Consider the following 17,687-nt stretch of genomic DNA (forward strand, 5'->3'; position numbering starts at 1 on the left):
GCCGCTTGGCATGAATGCCTGGGCCGTACCAAGCGCCGCGGCGCCCGCGGGGGGAGGCCGCCCCGCCGCCCCGCCGCCCCGCGCAGACAATAGGCCCCGTAAGGGTTCCCCCTAAGTTGCCTTGATGCTGCCCTAGCGCCCTGCGAGCGCAGGCCGCGCCGCCGGCAGGGTCCCGCTCCCCGCCGCCCCCCGACATGCTGCTCCGAGCCCTCGCCGCCTGAGTCAGGTAAGCGCCGGCCCCGCCGCCCGCCCCGGCTCGGCTCGGCTCGGCTCTGGGCAGCCTGCGCGCCGTGCGGCCGGCGGGGGGCCGATGCCTGGCGCCGCCGCCCCCGAGGTCTCCTCGCCACCGCCGGTTCCTGCGGCTGGGCTCGGCTCGTTGCGGCCCGGCTGCCGGCGGCGGCGGGCGGCGTGTGCACGCGGGCATGTGTGCATGCGGCCGGGCGGCTGCGGGTACCGCAGTCAGCCCCGGCACGCCGCCCGCCTCTCCCGGCTCAGCCCGGCTCGGTCCGGCCCGGCGGGGGAGCGGAAAGTTTTGCAGCGGTCGGTGGGCGCCCGCCCCCGTGGCTCCGTGCCTCAGTTTCCCCCATCAGCCGCGGCGGCGCGCCGGGAGGGAGCGCGGTTACCGTACGGGGGCAGAGAGCCCAGACCGAGCGCGGAAGGGACAAAAAGCGCGTTCCACCTGTTGGCTTCTGTCCCGGAGGCTCTTTTTTTGGGGGTGGTGTTGGGGGGGAGGGTGGGTGTGGGGGCTGGGGAGGGGGTTGATGGCTGGCCGAGGCTGGAGCTGGGGGTAGAGCCGGGGACGGCCTCACTCTCTGCTGCCCGGCGCCGGGGTGAAGCCCCGCAAAGGTAGCGGGCGGCCAGGGGCAGGGTGGAAAGCCGGGGTCTTTTGTCACGGCTCCATCCCTCTGCCTCCGGATTCGGAAAGTCTGCCGCGGGGATGGGAGCTGTTTTTTCCCTCCTGGATTCTGGGAGATTAAAAGAGATGTATTTACAATTGCCGTTTATCAGCAAATAAATATGTAACTCGGCGTGAGAGCAGCAGTGTGAAGCCTTGCTTGCTCGATGAAGGTTTTGTGGCTGTTAACCTACTGTTGGTGAGGTGATAATGTGGAAGAGTGAAAGAAAAAAAATATAATAAGGCAAAGGGGAGAGAAACCAGATCCTCACGCCTGGCCTCATTACAGCATCGACACTGGGTTTGGTTAAGATTTGGAGGTTTGGTTTGGTTTTTTTTTTCCTCGTGGCATGAAATTTGGAAAGCCTCCCAGTAAGCTAGGTACATCCTTGTAAGGTCTTTCAAGTTTGTCATCTGCCATCATTCAGGTTTCATTGATTCTAGTTGTTTTGGTAAAAAATAACTTACAAGAATCTGAGCTGCACAAATGTTCGTCATCCTAATGTCCTGACACAACCTATGCAAGGCAGGATCTGAAAGAGGAGGAGAGAGTGAGGATATGTGCTTTCCCAGTCAAGCCTGGGAGGAGAGCATCATGTGTTGAAGAATATGAGCAGGAATGGGAGATGGGGGAGGGATTCTAAATTGTCCTGAGACCCTATTCAATCCAGTAAGGAAGATGGAGGATTGTGCTGCTGCTGAAAAAAATGTACAACAGAAATCTCAGTCAGCTTCTCTCTGACTTGTTACCTCCCTTCAAAAAATAAATAAATATGCAGAAAAAGAATCACAGCAAAATCCCATGATTTGCTGTAACGTTTTCCGTGATACCTTTATCCCACACTGTTTACAGAGTCCAGTGATGGAGGTATGTGAGAAGCAGGCAGAAAGATGCTGGGTTTATCGTCATAGGAGGGGGAGAAGTATCAGATCATGTTTCAACAGAGACTTGTCAGGCAATGAGGCAGGAAGGCAGCTGGAGGAGGAGGAGGTAGCAGCTCCAGCACCTATGGTTCTGAAGCTGAGAGGGGATGTAGACAGATGGGGGAGCGAGGAGGAGAAATGTCCAAGAAAGACCATGGGCTGCCTCCTTGGAGGGCTTTAAAAAGGGGGGGAATTTTGAAGTGAATCAGGACATCAGTAAAGATGGAGCATAGCTAAGCTGAATGAGATGCAGCAGGACTTTTTGGTGCGGAAGAAAACGGAGACTGAGTTTCCTGACTCGGCAGAGTTTGGGCCATTTGGTGGGGAGAAGAGATCTTTGTAATCAGCCCAAGGGATGACAGTGATTCGGGCAAGGCTTGCAGCTGAGGGGATGGAGAGAGACTGTGTGGATTGCCTTTTCTATAGATGTTTTCTTTGGTTGGGAAGCCTTCTGTTACAATGTCAATTTAAATTTCTGTTAATTATGATGGACTCTGGCAATAGCAAGGACAAAATACCAGTCTCTTGTGAAAATACATGTGGGGTGAAATTAAGCTTTATCATGAATGCCTCTGCATACCCAACCCCTACATGTTGGGAAGCAGCAAGTTAGCGCAAACACACCTGCTTGAGTAGCACACTCTTCCTCCTGAGGAGCGATGTACACATGTTGTAAGCATGGTTCCTGCACAGACACAGCCCAGTTCTTGTGTTTTCCTCAGTTCACGTAATACCTTATTCTATCAGCCTAGTGGCAGTGGAATTTAGAATAGAATAGAATTTGACAGCCAGCTTTGCAATAGCACAAATAGTGATGTGCAACAGTAGGATTTAAAACCAGTGTGTATCATGTTTTAGCTTTTCTGTTCCCGTGATGGAGCAGGCACATAACCACAGACATCGTGTGCACAAGCAGTGCCATAAAAATGTTCTGCACATACACATGCAGGGGACTGATCTTGGGTCAAGCATGCTTGAAGTTGCTCTCTTTGGGAAGAAGCCTAAGTAGTGCCTGCTCATCACAGATCTTGCATGCGACTCCTGCACACGCAGATGTACATGCTCCACCTTTAGGAGATCACCTGTTTGAATCCCAGCTGGGCTGGCAGTGCTGGAAAGTTTGGCACCCCCCTGGATGACAATTTGATGCCCTTTCTGTTTCAGCATGGCACTGGATGGGCTTAAGCTACCAAAGTATTAACAAAGGGGAACACTAATGAGCCTCTGCTTGGCATGCTGAGAAGGAAGGCCAAGGGCTGAGCAGGCATAAAAACAGTGTCGTGGAGCATCCTGGCCAGAGCCTGAGCCTTGGCATGATGGCTGTGAGGGAGCAGTCTCCAGAGTTGAGAACAAGACAGCGGTGCTGCAGCAAAAGCATGACAGGAGACCATGTTGTGGGGAGGAGAGCAGGCTGATGTTTCCACCTCATCTGAAAACTCGACCTGCTATCAGGGCAGAAGGAAAGCTTGTGCATATTTTATGTCACTTTTCTCCTTCTACAACAAGCTGCTGATCCAATCAGCTCTGTGCTTTAAAATCTTCGATGTGCTGATCAGCAAGTATGTCTTGAGGACAATCACCAGCCTTGGCTTCCTGCCTCTGCTTTTTTGTGGACAGTCAGTTGTATCCTGTGCTGCTCTTCCCCTGACAGCACGTGCACAATTAAACCCTGCACACCGCTCCTCAGCGGTGGCATGGGATGTGACTAGCTGTGTGGAGATGGGGACAGAAAATGGCAGTGTGTCAGGGCCAGGGAGGGGGAGACAGTAGGGGAGTTGGCCAAGTCTTATGTTGTTTGTTGATGTCTGGGTGACCAAATGGGTGAATCATTTTCCTTCGAACTAGTTGTACATTCCTTCAGTCAGCTGCGCTTGCCTCGGAGATCTTCAGCAGTGGCTCAGGAGTTGGTGGGGCTGGCAAGGAACAAAATGCATTTCACTCCTTCACCCTGTATTTTATGGCATTGAGCACTGTCAAACACAGGATTTCTCCTCGGCAGTTTTTAAGTACTGCTCCTGCATAGCAGAGCTGCCAGCATTGCTGCTACCCACTGGCAATGCAAGCACCGCTTACTGGTGCTCCCTGCCCTACGCCTAAGGGTGCCGGCATCTCGGACATCATGAGTTTGATAAGAGTCTCTTGCACACACAAGCACATGATTTGTGTGTCCTATAAGCAAACTCATCGCCTAAACACCATTTTTGGAACATATGGGGAAGCAAGTATTTGTGCTCTGTGATGTGAACTTGTGCACACAATTGAGTTAACATCATCTCTGCTTTATGCTCCACTTGCTCCGTTTGAGAAACGGCGGTCTCGGATATGGAAATCTCGCAGAACTTGAGATCCTGACATGGATTTGATGGGCAGCCTTAGGCAAAGTGCTTTAAAGCTGGGATTGATCTTCCTGTTGAGATCTGTGAACTGGGGGTACCGCCTGGCGGCCTCACGGAAGCAGCAGCACACCAAATTGCTTGCGTATGGGTGCGAAGTGCTGCGTCCTCCTGTGCAGACACTGTGGCCGCCTCGCACACCAGCGCACGAGCGGAGCCTGCGGTTTGCCACTAAGAGTGACTCAGGCTACAACAGATTTTGCTAGAAGTCTGTGCACACTTAGTGCTCTGTTGGGCAGTGAATTCTGTTTTGTCCTTCCAATAGAAAACAACACAACTTGCCAGTGATGTGGACTGTATGTACATCCCCATAAGAACAATACGGTGAACACATGGTAAACCTGGTACAACGACCACTGTCTGTGTCTCCCTGCAAAATAAGGAGCTGATTAACAAAAACTTGAGGCTGGCTGAGGCCGTATCTCCCCAGACTGTGATCTCATCAGCTTTCCCAAGCTAACTGCAACCTGGTCACTCCTCAGATTGTAAACTTGAGGTGGGAGGGAGAGCAGTTTGCAGGAATGGCCATTTGTGATTCAATCTGCTTCCCTCTGACTCAGTACTGAGCCGTCTCTGGGTAGGGTGTTTGGGGATAGTGTGCTTAGGACGTCCCGCATCAGTTTAGCTCTTGGAAGAAATACTGCAGTACCCGGGCTTGCTCACAACTCAGTTTTGTCTCGGCATCTTTTGTAAAAACAAAACCCTAAAAACTGCTTCTGACTGTTAAAGACGCCGTGGTAATTTTTTGCCAAAAGGAGGAGGGGTGGGAGTGGTCTTAGCCCTGGGCGCTTTGCCAGACTCGAGCTCAGGAAATTGCTGTCCATCTAGGTAAAACTCCCCTATAGTTTAAATGAAAAAAAGTATTCATCTCTTACTGTCTTAAAGGGTTAGCACTGTGTTTCTCTGAAGCCTTAAACAGACAGTGCATTCTAGCTGGCGAGGTGGTTGTAAGCTGCTTGCTGAGAGAAGAATGCTTTATGCAAAAACTGGGGCCTTTTTGGTGTGCATTTTTGGGATGCTTCTAATTGCGAAACGCTGCATACATTTAAAGTTATCGAAAGGCTGAAATGGATACGTGGATCGTCATACAGAAATAAATGCAAGGAAATGGGCTGGTGTGGTGTTTGCACCGGGGGGGGAGGGGGGGGGGGGGCGGGGGGAAGGCAGCTAGCAAATAACATGGTTTGTTGGGGTTTTTTTTCTGTAGCAGAAAAATAAGGACCAGTTTTTTTTTCAGTCTTGAATGTGTGCATCTGGGGGCTGGATTTTGTATGTTTAGCAGCAATTGCTTTTGTAAGCTGCTGCTAAGGCACGTAACTGGCCGTGTGCAATTGCAGTAATGGAATGTCAAAATGCAACTGCAAACAGACCTGTAATCTTGCATGCAAAATACCACTGGTCTAGTTCTCCAGGTACCAAAAATGATCTGAGATTGTACTTGCCTTTGCAAGTGCATTTAACTGCATTCACCTTTCAGGTGGCAGGTCTGTGTATAGAGTGCTGAATTGTCCTTGCTATTTTTGCTCCAAGAAGGAGGAAATTAAATCATTACTAGTGATTGAGGTAGTACGTGTGTCCTGGTGAGCACAGGATGAAGTTGTTGGAGGGAGGTTGCAATGGTGATTTCATAACTCTTGGAAGTCCTGGGTAAATGCAGGGGTGAAGAAGAGCAAAGAGGTTCTTTCCTTGGGAGCTTCTTGTTCTGCTACAACGAGTTGTATGGAATTATTGAGTTGGTCAATGATGTCAGGATCTGGCCTCTTTTTATGCCAATTCTGGCACTTTCAGGGCCCCCAAAGACAGAAGGTGCATTTGGGCACAGATGGATGCAGGGTGGAATCTCATCAGCGTTGGGGGTGCCTTTGGGTGTTCCGCCCCAAGGCAGCATGGACCTCCAGAGTGTGGAACAGGCTTCCTCTTCCTCACTCAGAAGGTGCACCTCAACCTCACCCTGGTGAGGCAGGGGCAGTCAGTGGGGACAGGGAAGTAGCTCACTTTCTCCACTACTTCACTCTCTGGCTTCTCTGGTGACAGTGATAACAAAGGGCTGCTCAGCATTAGGTGATAGGGATCTCTCTCAGCCCACTAAACCTGAGTCTCACAGGCATCTCACTAGCCCTTAGGGCTTGAGTGTCACTCTGCTCACTGCCTGGGGTGGCCTGGGACAGTCCCCTTGGAGACTGAAGGCTGCACCTTCTCAATAAGGTCTCAAAACATGGATTTCTTTCTGCTGAAAACTGTGACTATATTTTGGGTTGTTTCTTGCCGTGCTGGGTCCTTGACTGCAGTCACTTCCATTTTGCATGCTGCTCTTTGTAATTGAATCTATCGATGTATATTTAATCCACTTGGCACCGTGGTTTGTAACTAGGCACTGCTTCCCAGCCTTCTGTCACTTGTTTTCACAATTACCATCTTTAAGTTAGGGTGGATGCTTGCCACTCAGCTTTTCGCCCGATTGCTGTACTGTCTTGGAGGACCTGTGCTTGGCAGGCAGGTCCGCAGTGGGCACAGCTCCCGTCCTTTGGTCTGGACATCAGCCAGGTGTGTAGGATAATGGAAGCTAAGACTGTTGAGTTTAATTCTCCGCTCTGCCGCTGATGTGCTGTGTGTGATCACAGGCAAGTCCTTTAACCTCAGGTAGCCTCAGCTGACTTATCTATTCCAGAAAGGTGTTGTAATGCTTAATTATTGCCAGCCTTCAGGAACCCTTGGGGTGGGAAAAAAAATGCATTTTATTCAGAGATGTCTCTGACCTCCCTGGCCTTTTTAAGCCATCTTGGGGGTGTGAGGAGATACTCTCTTTCCTCTGTTAATAACATTTCTTCAATTTTTCATCTGTACATGCACCCACTTTCTCAGCTGCATGTAAAAATGCCAAGCTGTCTGAAGTAATGGAAATACTTATATAAACCTGACAACCACGATAAACATTCCTCCTTGGAAATAAACAAACAAGGTACACAACCTGCCATTAACTTCCGTTTATAGCGGAGAGACCTTCGTCACTCATTGACGAGGGAATCCTAGACAATTGCTGCACTAACAAGCCATAAAGTGGTGTTGTCTGAGGTAAGGAAGAGACTGGATCCTTTGGGTTCCTGTGTGCAGTGGGGAGCTGGGAAGCTCTGTCTGCCTGTGTGTGTATGGGAGTGCAAGCAGGTGCTAGGTGTTTGGTTTATTCGGAACTCTTACAAACTATTCTTGGTTCAGGCCGTACGTGATGCTAGGGCTTGGTGTTTGGATGCACAGAAAGCCCATTTTCCATAGTGGCACTCAAAACATAAGGGTGGTGCAAGTAAAACTGGATATATGTTAGACACTTAAGTTGCAAGCGAAAGATGTTGGTGAGCTTTGCAGGAGCAGGACCCCTGCTTGCATAGCTTCCTGCTCACCCCTCCTTAGTTTCCTTGCGGCTGGCTGTAAGCGGGTAGGGTTGACAAGTACCTGAACCCACACAGCAACCTCTTCTCTCTGCAGGTAATTCTCCACAGAAGCACTCAAGTAATGCTTGTTTTGGTGTGGTTTAGGTTAATTTAGTTTTAGTACATCAGAAGTCCAGATCTCTAGAGACTTTGATACTGTTGTTCTTCTAGCAGACCCTCTTCTTGTTGTTCACCTGTATCTTTGATGGAAAATTAAGTAGGGAGCTAAGCTTCTTTCTACAATCTCACTCACTGTCTCTCTGTCTCTGTACCTTAGTTCCTCCCTTCTAAAAATGAGGATGATAACTCTTCACTGTGCTTTCACAAAACCTTTGAAAGCTAAGGAGTAGAATATCCAGAATTTTCATCATAATTTTCCGAAATCTCTCTCCTCTCCCTCTCCTCTCCCTCTCCTCTCCCTCTCCTCTCCCTCTCCTCTCCCTCTCCTCTCCCTCTCCCTCTCCCTCTCCCTCTCCCTCTCCCTCTCCCTCTCCCTCTCCCTCTCCCTCTCCCTCTCCCTCTCCCTCTCCCTCTCCCTCTCCCTCTCCCTCTCCCTCTCCCTCTCCCTCTCCCTCTCCCTCTCCCTCTCCCTCTCCCTCTCCCTCTCCTCTCCCTCTCCTTCCCCTTTCCCTTTCATTATAAGAGTTCTTATTATATTCTGTCCCTCTAGGTCTCCTCTGCTTCCACTGCTCTTGCAATCTGTCTCTCTCTTCTGTTTCCACATCCCCTTCTATTTGCAGCTCCCTTCCTTCTGTTCATGTCATTTTCTTCTCTCACCCTGTATCTTCTCCCCTCCCCCACTATTCATACACTGCACAGTCTTCCTGTCGCCTCTCTCTAGTTTATCCTCCCTTGCACGCCTCTCCACCGTGGACCCCTTTTTGCTGTCCCTGGTTGCCTGTCTTTGCAGCCTGGCCCCATGGGAGGTGCTGGTAGGGCTGGCTGGCCACAGCCCAAGCAAGAAGGACAGGGCATGAGATTTTCCAGACAACCCCCCACTGTGGCCATGGTCCAGACAATGGCCAGGTGGGGTGGAACTTGCCTTCTGACAGAGAAAGGTGAGACTCCCTCCACTCATGTGCCTCCAGTTTTGAATGGGGCTGCCTCAGGTCTTGTTCTGAGCTGCAGCATGGTTGTCACTTCTCTGTCCAAGTATTTTATGTCTGCCTGGGAGCCTGACAGGGTTTGTAGCCTCAAATTTGGTCTGCTGACATCATCTTATCTTCTTGGACATGGCCTCATGACTTGTTCAGGTCCTGGCCCATTGTTGTTCTCTCATTCCCCTAACTTCCCCATGGCTCTACACACTCTACCCTGAAAATCTGGATTTTGTTCTGCCTGGCTGCTTGGAGACATCTGTGGTTGTGAAGAAGAGGATGACTGCCCTCACATGAACTCCCAGCTGATTTCAGAGTCCTATGCTGTGTCGGGGAAGGTCATGGAGAAGTAGGGGACTACCACCTAACATCTGGAGAGGCCCCTGTATCTTATTAGAAATCACACTGAGCGAGCAAGTCAGGACAGCTGCACTCTGCTCCTGGGAGGCCTGTGCTTAGCAGGGGATAAGAGTTGTTCTTTGGGTGGAACAGGGGCAGCAGGGTTCCTCTATTAGGGAGAGCCCTTCTCTCATCTGCCAAGAAAGCCACCTGATCCTGCAAAGATGCCATCCCACTATCTGACGTGGGATAGTTTCTCCAAGCTGGAGTGGATGCAGCCTATTTCACAGAATCACCAAGGTTGGAAGAGACCTCAAAGCACCTCCCTGCAGGGACAGAGTTTTGGCTGCAAGGATTCTGGCCAGAGCAGTGACAGTTGAAAGGTGGTGTATTTTGGATATCCTTTCACAGTCTCAGTTTTGCCTCCCATAGTGGGGAGATGTGGTGTGGAGAAGTCCTTTCCCCAGGGCAGGGAGAGGTGGCTGCTGGCAGGCTGATGGGAGAGATCATGCATTCCTGACAACAAAGCATGAATAGGTCTCATAGATGACCATGCTCTGAAGTTCACCCAGTGTCTTACAGGACATGGGCACAGGGATTTTCTGGCTTCCAGTGGAATTTAGCTGCATTTCTGGATAGCACCAGATTTGCCCCTGCCAGGCATGACTCAGTCCCAGGCTCACAAAAGTCATGAGCCCCTGCTCTCCTAACCAGACAGTTCCTGATTTCTCCTTTCTGTCTCTGTAACAGACCAAACCTTCCTTAGCATGCTGAGCTGGTATCCCTTGCACCCCATGCAAGGTGGCATGCACCTTTTCCATTTTTCCCACAGCTGATTCTCCCCATCTCTCTACCTGCTTCACTTGTTTTACCTGCTCTGTCCCTCCTGCTCTGCCTCTGGGCTAGGTCTCTCTCCAGATTCTTTGCAAAATTGTGCTTGTCTCCCTTGTTTGCCTTCCCATCTGTCTTCCTTGTCTCTCATTTCTTGCCATGAGCTGTCAGCAGCTAGGGGAGAAAGACCATTGTAAGAGCAGGGCAGAGCAGGGAGGATGTCTGGGAGAGCAGAGGGGGGAAGGCAGAGTATTACTAGATCAGGGTCCATTGTTTGCCTGGTGTCTTTGGCCTCTCCGAGGTGTCTGTGGTTAGCAGCATGGCAGAGTTCTCTTTCCCTGAGAAGAGTGATTTTCCTCTTGCTTCTCCTTCACTGTTGTCAAGCTCCTGAAAGGTTAATGAAGTCATTCCCTGCAAAAGGAGAAGGCACATCTTCCCATGTTTTGCATAAATTACTCTTGGAGATTATGGAGCAGGCCGTGTACAGGATGCAGGACGTGCAGCTGTGGCTTTGGGTCGTGTCGCCCAAAATGCAGCCCTGGGAGTGCCTTGTAGGTGATACTGTCTGCTCCAGTCCTTGAGATTGTTTTAGCTTAAAACTTAGGTAAAAAGCTTTGGCCTCCTCACCCCTCTTTAGTCGTGTTTCATTGTATCAAATGGGAAGGAGGTACCCAGGAATGCCCACAGGCCTCCCCTTCCAACCATTGCAGTGAATCCTTGTTTGCCACAGATCCGCTTTAGAAAGTGCCCTGGATCAAGTTTCATTCCCACTGGATTTTTTTATGTCTGAGAAATAAGGGAAAAAAATCCTTCCACTGGTTTTGAATCACATGAGTGGGGGAGCAGGAACCAGCTCCAGAAGATAAGTGTTCTGACCTTCACTGCATTCAGATAACTGAAAACAATAACAAATACATACATCTTGTTTCTGAACCTCAGGCTCAGGGATGTGTCTCTGCCTTATGCAACAAAAACTTGAGCCAGGGATTTTGGGAGGGTTAAAGATATGAACCTGGCAGCTGCCTGCAGTAAGCAGCAGCCCTCTTGCTTTCGTTTTGGAAATGCAGCTGGTACCAACCTAGATATTCAGGAGGGGTCAAGGCCAGTGTCCCCACTCTGCTGCTATCTTGCTGCTGGGACTCTGGCTGTTTTCCTGTTGCTGGCACTCTAGGAGAACAAGAGCTGGATTATTTCTGTCCCATGTGTGTTTTGCTGCACTTCATGCTGCTTCTTTTCACATACAGGGTTGACTATACAGGGCCATACAGGGCTGGCCACCAACTGGACCTCTGCATGTAGGCAAACCTTGCATAAGGTTGTGGCATTTGCTCTGGAAAAGAACCTGTCTGGAAGAAGGACATAGTGAACTGTGCCTCACAGTGAGCTCTCCAGGTCTGGGTCCTAGGTCACTGACTCAAACCTCCATCATTCCCCACAGGGGTCCCTGGGGAGGTCCTTCTGAGGTGGCTTCTCTTTGTAGGTTGCTAATGACAGTAAATACTTGGACACTGCACACACTGAAATGCTAATATGGGAATGTGCAGTGTACTGTCCAGAAAGACAGTAGTGTAGTGTACTGACCAGAAGGACAGACCCTGTCCTGAAGGACTTACTGTAGTCCCAAATTAGAGCATCTAGAGTGCTTTCTGTAGTGGTTTTGACTTGGTATTCCTCCACCATGATAATGCTTTTCTTCCCTCCTCTGTTGTGTAGGGAGCTTGTTTGCTTGGTTTCTGTCATCCAAACCACCATCAACTGAAGGGACACCTGTATGCAGAGCTCAGGGAGGATGTTAGGAGGATTCTGGCACTCTGTCCGTGTGAAGAGTCTTACTTATTAGAGTCTAATGCCTGTTTGGGTTGCAGTTCTGACCTAAAGCTCCTGAATTCATTCCTTTTAACACTAGAGACACCATTCAGGGAGGCCTCCTGGGCTCAGCGTGTGCTTCTGCTGAACGCTACCCTGGTTGTTTATCTACCACTGTCTTGCTCAGACTTAGGGTTCAGTGATTCTGTCTCTGTTAGAAGATCTCCTCCAACTCACCTTTTCCTGCAGAGGTTCCAGCAGATAGTCAAATAAGTATGATTCAGTGAGCCGTGGGCTACCGTGGATGCACATGCATTTTGAACTTGCAACCTGATATATGCATAGGTGCTTGCATTTGTGTCTGCTAGTGTGTTGGGTCCGGATGAGGTAGCAGCAAAGGCCTTGGCAGCTGGGAAGAAAGGAATGAGAGGCTTGCCAGGGAGGGAAGGGAGAGTTTAGTAGCTGAGATGAAGATTGGGTAACAACTGGAGAGGGAGATCAGATTTAGGATCCATGTTGCTCACTTAAGAAAACAGAAGTAGTACTTTGTTTATTGGGGATTGTGTTATTCCTGTTCATTATTTATTAATCTTCTGCTAATGCTACTGCATAAAGAAGTGGCACTTCCACAGAAATTTCACAGACAGCTGGAGGATCATTTCCAGGAGGTATTGTAACCAGGTCGGGTTGGTGTAGGAAATCCTGCTGTGTTCAGTTTTGATGGTCTTTGGAAAAGAGAAGATTGGTCAGGAGGCATTTGGAGGGGAGAAGGGGAGGGTGTCTGTGACTCACCAGGAAACAATGATCACTGCGAGGATAAAGGGGCAGGCTGGGAGAAGACCTGGAGACAATAGTGAATTCCAGGGTTCAGTGGCTTCAGGATTCCAGCCTGAAGTATGAGAAAGCATGAGAAAATTAAGTGTTTAGGAGGAAGCTTTAGAAGTAAAAAAGGCAGCTGGTGAGAGAAAGCCAAAAGAGAAAGCAGGTTTTATTACATGCTGTGCCTTGAAGCAGATCCTGAAAGGTTTGAATTTGAGGCAGGTTTGGAAGAAGTGATTTACAGAAAGAGATGGCCTGTGTGCAGTGAATGTGACTGAAGCTTTCTTGACTCACCTGTACTGTGATAGCATGGACCCTCCAGTCTGCAGTCTCAGCAGATGTTGAGGGCTAAGCAGAGGTGTTCAGGTACATGCAGAAGGATGGGTGCCAGGATGAATGCTCTCAGCTAGTTCTTGCATGCTAGTCCTTCCTTGTGCTTCAAAGATGTCCATTCACTTGGAGAGGTGGGAGTGATGTTTTGGTAGGTAGCATTTTTCTTTCACTCAGGCATGAAGCTGAAATCAGTGAATACTACAGGAGGAAATGGCATTATTGGTGCAAACTGTTGAAATCCTGATCAGCTCACGGTCCCCCAAATAACCAAAGATGCACTGCTCTGAGTTTTTATTTTTAAGCTTCATTTTACCCACCAGTTCAGCCATGTCAACATTAGGCAGGGAACACCCTGCTTACTGCCTGCAACTGTTCCCATAAGCCAAGGGCAAGTCTAAATGGTAGTTATTTAGGTGTTTCCTCTACCTGAGACTCTCAGGTGTGAGCTGGTACAGAAATTTTGTGGTCGGAGGGGAGAAGATGCGCTGTAAGCACAGCTTCATGGGCTGTCCTGTATCTTTCTGAGTGTAGTGTAAAGTCAATTTGTTAGGTGTAGTCTGACTGCAAAGACGAGGAGTCTTGTAGCGCAGATGGACTTTGCAAGGAACTTTGTTAGCTAGAGTCAGACTCTTCCCTCAGCCATCACATCCAACACAGCTGAGTCACTGTGTTGGGATGCAGTTTCTAATTATATGCAGCATTGATGCAAACCATGCAACAAGTACATATGGGTATTGGTGTGTTTAAGGTCATTTTTTTCCTAAGTTATTAGGAGTCTTGACACTGTGCAGCACCTACAGCAAGCCTCCGTACTCTCTGCAGCAGCTGTGGCAGTACAGGTAGTGCTAAGTGCATGGGTAGTTATAAATAACTGTGTGAGAGTGGCCTGTAGGTTGTGGCTGAATTGAGCATTGATGGGATACCTAGATGTTAATCTGTGAGCAGGAGGTGAGTTGGGACAACCAACTGAAGTGCCTTCAGAGAGCGTTTCTCTACTTTAGATCACCTGAGATCTGTGACTTGGGTTTTAACAGGGTTTGTCCACTGGGGAGGGGCAGTCCTTTCCAAAAGCAAAGTGCTGGTGTGTCCAGGAATGATAAAACCAACCCTTGCTGGTTTGTGCGTGTGTGAACTCCTAGAAGTCATCCATGTTGGTATAAATGAGATCATTTGGCCTAATTAGTTCCAAGCTTAATTAGCAGTAATTATCCCAACATGGGAGTAATACCCGAGTAGGAAGTACTGAGTCCTCGATTAGATAGATCTCTAATTGGTGTTACAATATTGTAATTAAAGCATGCTTATACGCCTCTGCCTCTGCAAGTGATTTGTTTTATGTCTGATTAAACAGGGAGTCCGGCAGCCTCAAGGAGTCCAGGACATCACCCCTGATTGAAACAGTGCACTATTCGGTGTTATAGGGAAGAAATGATGAATCACATATACTAGGAAACACTCTGGGCCAAATTAATCCTTTGAGTAATTGCTACTGGAGTGAGGGAAATTACAGCAGGGGTGAATTTGGCCTCAAGTGCATAAGCTCTATCTGTATATCACACAGTTAAACAAATACTCATTTGAATGTGCAGTTTGGCAATTACACCACCAGACAAATGCAAGTAACTTAATCTGCGCCTGCCATCACCGGATTGCATGGGTGAGTTTGTTCGGCTGCCCAGGGATCGTTATTAGATTGCATATTCTGCTCAGATTTTGCAGGAGGTGGTGCCATGTGTCCCATGATGTGCTACACCCCAAAGCAGTTGGTAGTTTCCATTGGCCACTCCTCTCCTCGTCAGAGTGAGACCCACAAGGTACCACTAGGGTCACCAGGAGCATTTTGCCAGCGGAGATCGGCAATTAAAGCGTCCTCTTTACTCCTAGCATTGTTACATTTGATCTATCCAGTGTGACCCTCCCTAGCAGAGACAAAACTTCAGAAGGGCAGGTAAACAGATTATTTTTTAAAGAAGGTTAAGAAAAAGAGAGTGCCACAGGAACTTTCTGAAATTAGTCAGCTTCAAAACACGAACGCTTCCTATGTTTTTTTGAGAAGCCACCTCCTTAGGAGTTGGCAAGTGTGCTGCTTTATTACTTATCTGTTTGCTACATGAGTGGGTGACTGTACTTCCTGATTTGGTTCTTCATTATAGAGAGATCATCAGCATAGGTCTGTAGAGGACACTAACTCCTCGCCTACAGAAAGTAACAAATAGGAATAAGGAAGCGTGTATCTTCTGGCTGTCACAATGGATTTCAAAGCACATCCAAGTAGTATACAAAGTAAAACATCAGCTTATTTCCATCTTACATCTGCAGAAACAGAGGCACAAATCAGTTACTACTCTTGCTGTAGCTCAGAGAGCTGGTGTGTATGGCAGCACCATGAATGCAGTGTGGATCTTGTCACCTTCTGCTTCACCCACAGGGAGGTCATTCTGCCCCTGTACACTGTGCTGGTTAGGCCGCACCTTGAGTACTGTGTTCCAGTTCTGGGCTCCTCAGTTTAGGAAGGATATTGACTTGCTGGAACGAGTCCAGAGAAGGGCAATGAAGTTAGTGAGGGGCCCTATGAGGAATGACTGAGGGAGCTGGGATTGCTTAGCCTGGAGAAGAGGAGACTCAGGGGTGACCTTATCACTCTCTACAACTACCTGAAGGGAGGTTGTAGACAGGCGGATGATGGTCTCTTCTCCCAGGCAGCCAGTACCAGAACAAGAGGACACAGTCTCGGGCTGCACCAGGGGAGGTTTAGGCTGGAGGTTAGGAAGAAGTTCTATACAGAGAGAGTGATTGCCCATTGGAATGGGCTGCCTGGGGAGGTGCTGGAGTCACCGTCATTGGAGGTGTTCAGGAGGAGACTTGATGGGGTTCTTGGTGCCATGGTTTAGTTGTTTAGGTAGGTTGGATTGGTTGATGGGTTGGACGTGATGATCTTGAAGGTCTCTTCCAACCTGGTCTGGTCTATTCTATTCTATTCTATTCTATTCTATTCTATTCTATTCTATTCTATTCTATTCTATTCTAAACATCTTTCTTTTCCAAGGGAGAGAGTCCACAAGGAGGGAGATGATTTGACCGATAAAATACACAAAATCCTGTTAAAAAAATATTGGGGATAAGAATTTAAACACCCTATATATGGAATTCAAAGCAAGGGTTTCCATAGCAGCATTGCTTGGCCATATTGTATATATGCTATTTTGCATTGCTCTCATGATGTCAAAGGCATATTCTAATATCTGTGTCTGCAATATGTCTGAATCAGAGCTGCTATGAGACTGAAGCCTGAATTACACCACACAGGCATATCCTTGTGCGGTGCTGGGAGGAAATAATAGAGCTAGGTTTTGTTAGGGTTTTTCTCTGGTGATACATTTTTCTTAGCCAATTGCTGGTTTGCCAAAATTGTTGCTGTTTTGGGGAAAAGTTGATGCCAGTTTTGTGTCCCATCCTGAAAAAGTTCTTGAGCTGTCAAAATGAAGTTCTTCAAGAAAGTAAATAAAAGCTTGTGTTTAATTCATTTGGTCGTGGTTTCTAGGTGTAACTTTTGAAAGCATCTTTCTTTCCTCCTTCTCAGCTATATAACCTCTGAAAATCTTGAAGGAATAGAAAGTATTCCCTCTCAGTCTACATGGTCCTGAACTGTCCTGGGAGTTGGGGGGGCACCAAGGAAGTGACTGCATGCCTTGACACCAAGTATGGCTGCCCGATGAGTTACAGTGGGAGAGATTACTGCCCCAAATATTTCTCTGCCTACCTGGTATAGGTAGAAAAAAAAGGCAGAAAAGAAATGCCTGTGCAGTACTGCTCAAGTCTTTCACAAGGCCCAATTCCCTCTACAAAACTGCAGTATCACCTGATATAAACCTTTGAACCAGAAGGGTTTGGGGTGGGAACTCTCACATCATTAAGCCTCCTTTCAGTTGATGATGGGATCCCAGCAAGGGAGGAGCCACCACCTCTGCCTGTTTGATGTGCCATTCTAGGGGTGATGGGATCTGCCCTTCTCACCTCCATATGCATGGGCGTGGGACCTCCTTTGTGGCAGCGCAGCTCTTCTCTGCACTTGCTCCCTTCTGCTCTCTGCTTTCAGCACCTTGTCCATGCTCTGAAGCTCCTTGAGGGAGAAGGAGGGATGTTATGCCCAGAGCTGGAAAGAAGTGTTCACACTCATGGAAAAGCCCTGGGAGTTTGTTTGGCATCACTCTCCCTGCTGGCAGCAATGTTTCCTCACTGCCAACGTTCCCAAATGTTGGTGTAGCCTGTATGCCAACATCTCCTTTTTCCCTGCTCCCTCATGTTGCAATTACTGATTTCTGTGCCCGTGCCTGAAGAACTGTAGTTTAGACTTGCTTTGCCATGCATTGTAGCCATTCTTGTTTAGGAAAGAGACTACAAAGGGGGTGTGGGAGAGAGAGTAAAAGAAGAAAGCTTTTTTTCCTTATGTGGCAGCTGTGGATGCTGGATATTAGAGAGAGACAAGCTGACAAACATCTGAATGAGTGGAAGAGAATCCTAACCCAAAGGGAGGAGTTGTGGTTTAGGTTAAAGCCACAAAGGAAGTGAAGGAGGTTACCACTTTCCTGTTTGTGGGCAGGAGGTTCTCCTTGTGCTCTTTTGAAGGCTTAGCTCTAGTTCATTCTTCCCTAGGAACATACTCTTCTGTGTACTTCTTGAAAAGCATTCGATCTGGCATCCGATCTTGGGAGTGACAAACATTCCCTTTAGCCTCAGAAATCAGCAGGAGCTGGGAGCTAAAGAACTGGGAATCACAGTCTAATTTATAGAGCCAGATAGTCTAAAGCACCTCGTTAAGCTCGTG

General features: G+C 48.5%; 1 protein-coding gene across 1 annotated transcript in view; it reads left to right on the top strand.

Annotated features, from left to right (window-relative positions):
- Window positions 1-17,687, top strand: part of LOC137444228 (uncharacterized) — a 53,080-nt gene continuing 35,393 nt past the window's right edge. The window contains exon 1 of the mRNA XM_068144702.1: window positions 1-226. The gene's annotated coding sequence lies outside the window, so the exon portion shown is untranslated. The remainder of the gene's footprint in view (window positions 227-17,687) is intronic.

This window comes from Melanerpes formicivorus, unplaced genomic scaffold, assembly GCF_026170545.1.
Source record: "Melanerpes formicivorus ecotype bairdi unplaced genomic scaffold, bMelFor1.0.p_v2 SCAF_11, whole genome shotgun sequence".
NCBI classification, from domain to species: domain Eukaryota; kingdom Metazoa; phylum Chordata; class Aves; order Piciformes; family Picidae; genus Melanerpes; species Melanerpes formicivorus.